This window comes from Heptranchias perlo, unplaced genomic scaffold, assembly GCF_035084215.1.
Source record: "Heptranchias perlo isolate sHepPer1 unplaced genomic scaffold, sHepPer1.hap1 HAP1_SCAFFOLD_296, whole genome shotgun sequence".
Classification (NCBI taxonomy): Eukaryota; Metazoa; Chordata; class Chondrichthyes; order Hexanchiformes; family Hexanchidae; genus Heptranchias; species Heptranchias perlo.
The window spans coordinates 227,501-230,000 of record NW_027139308.1 but is presented as its reverse complement, the minus strand read 5'-3'; the positions used below and the strand labels follow the sequence as shown (position 1 = coordinate 230,000).

The window sequence follows — 2,500 nt, the reverse complement described above, 5'->3', positions numbered from 1 at the left end:
TATTATTATTTTTAATTGATTTTTAGAACAGGGAGATGGAATAGGGGCTTGCTCCGTCCACTCCACGCATCGACCCAGTATTGCAGTGTTTCTGGGAACGGTGCAGCTCCCCGTGGGGAGATATTCAAAAGGAAAATCAGCTCTTTCCCAGTGTCTCTGTGTGTGTGTGTGTGTGTGTGTGTGTGTGTATTATTACTGAGAATAAAGCTGATATCTCTCTCTCTCTCTCACTCAGAGCTGCTGTGGAAGGAAACCTTTTTAAAAAGAACTTTCTCAGCTCAGTGGTATTTTTTTCTTCTCCAAGGCTGAGTGCCGCTCGCACGGAGCGATATAATTCAAAGTGCAAAATAACTTGGCGTCGTTGACTTTAAACAAGCAGGGTCTGCTTCCAAATGAAAGCTGCGCTCCCGAACTGTACTGACTGTCTGCCTGTCTGTCTGTCTGTCTGTTTGTCAAGGGGAGGAAAAGGTGGCGGTGGTGGTGGTGAGGGTGGAGCTTTACGCTCAGGAGGGGAGACTTTCTTTCAGAGGTGCCAATTAATCTGCAGCAGAAAGTCATCCCCCCCCCGACCGGGATTCGAAGCCCGGTCCTGACCACGAGACCACCGGGGAGAGTTGCCTCAAGTCCCTGAGGGACCTGGACACGAGGCCGAGGACACACGCACGCCTGCTGCACTGGCAGCAGCGACCAACAGGGGGCTGACCGGCTGATCCTTCCCTTTCACAGGCAGGCTTTTGGCCCTCGCTCAAACGACAAAGGTGTTCAGAAGGAAGTCCTGGGGGGAAGGCATGGAGGGACGGACACAGGGAAGTCCGCACAAAACAGGTCCCCTGGAACCTCTGACCCAGAAAACCGGGTTCCTGGTGAAAGCAGTCCTGCCCCGCCCTGCCATTAACATGACAATGGACAGGGCCCGGACCAGGCGCAGCGGACGGTAGCGAGCAGTCGGAGGGTGAAAATCCGCCAGTGGGTGAAAAGGAGAGCCGTGCGGTGAGAGGAGGCGGAAAGCGGTTCGCAGACTTTCGCTGTACCTCCGGCGGGCAGCGCCGCACCTCCGAGCGCTCGGTACCGTCCGCTGCGCCTCGTCCTGCCGCACGCGACGAGCCGTCCCCGGAGGAAATCGGCCTCGGCCTTCCTGAGATATCAGTCTCCAGGTGGGACAGAAAAACCGGGGGCCCCCGGCTCGCTTTCGGCGGCCCGCTAGTCGACTTCCCGTCGTGCGAACGCGATCCTTCCGGTACCCTTCGGTGCCCCTTGCCCGACTCTAGCTCCGGTGGTAAAGCGGAGTCGGTCGGTCTGACGGCCGCCGAGTTAGCAGGCGGAAAGCGGTTTGCAGCCTTTCGCTGTACCTCCGGCGGGCAGCGCCGCACCTCCGAGCGCTCGGTACCGTCCGCTGCGCCTCGTCCTGCCGCACGCGACGAGCCGTCCCCGGAGGAAATCGGCCTCGGCCCTCCTGAGATATCAGCCTCCATACGGGCGTCACAAATCAGTGGACATGGTCAGCTGCAAAGCAGTGTCATTACAACCTTTCATAAACGACAGGGCAGCACTGCACTGCACTGCACTGCACCCCACACTACATCACACTTGCCTGCCTGCCTGCCAGCCTGCCGCTGCCTACTCTCACCAGCGGACCAAAGTGAGGATAACACCCCGAAGCAAGCATCTCCCTTGCCGCCCACCAGCCCACACCAATCCCCTTGCCTGCCTCCCACAAATTCCACCAGCGAGGCAAAGTGAAAATCAACCCCCAAAAAACGCACTCCACACCGGCCATCGCCCGCTATACACCCCCCCTGGGGTGAATATTAAGCCCGAGAACACCGACTGTAACCAACCGCAGTGAAAAGTTGAAGTGGCAACTCATTAACCAGATTTACACTTGGCAACTCATAAACCAAATGAACAAAAAATCTGGTTAATGAGTTGCCCAAAATAAATCTGGTTAATGAGTTGCCACTTCAACTTTTCACTGCGGTTGGTTACAGTCGGTGTTCTCGGGCTTAATATTCACCCCGGGGGGGGGGGGTGGGTGATTCTGGGGGTAGTGTCCGGGAGGGTGAGCCTTTTATTCGGCAGGAGGCGTGTGGGGAAATCATCAACCTGTCAGACGATGAGTTGTCACAAATGCCATTGCTTAATGAAAGCTGCGCTCCCGAACTGGACTGACTGTCTGTCTGTCTGTCTGTCTGTCCGTTTGTCAAGGGGAGGAAAAGGCGGTGGTGGTGGTGGTGAGGGTGGAGCTTTACGCTCAGGAGGGGAGACTTTCCTTCATGCCAATTAATCTGCAGCAGAAAGTCATCCCCCCCCGACTGGGATTCGAAGCCCGGTCCTGACCACGAGACCACCGGGGAGAGCTGCCTCAAGTCCCTGAGGGACCTGGACACGAGGCCGAGGACACACGCACGCCTGCTGCACTGGCAGCAGCGACCAGCAGGGGGCTGACCGGCTGATCCTTCCCTTTCACAGGCAGGCTTTTGGCCCTCGCTGAAACGACAAA

The 2,500-nt window shown here is 57.1% G+C and overlaps 1 pseudogene; it reads left to right on the top strand.

Moving 5' to 3' along the window:
* LOC137310957 (U2 spliceosomal RNA) overlaps positions 1-111 on the top strand; it is a 117-nt pseudogene extending 6 nt beyond the window's left edge.
* The last annotated feature ends 2,389 nt before the right edge of the window (positions 112-2,500 follow it).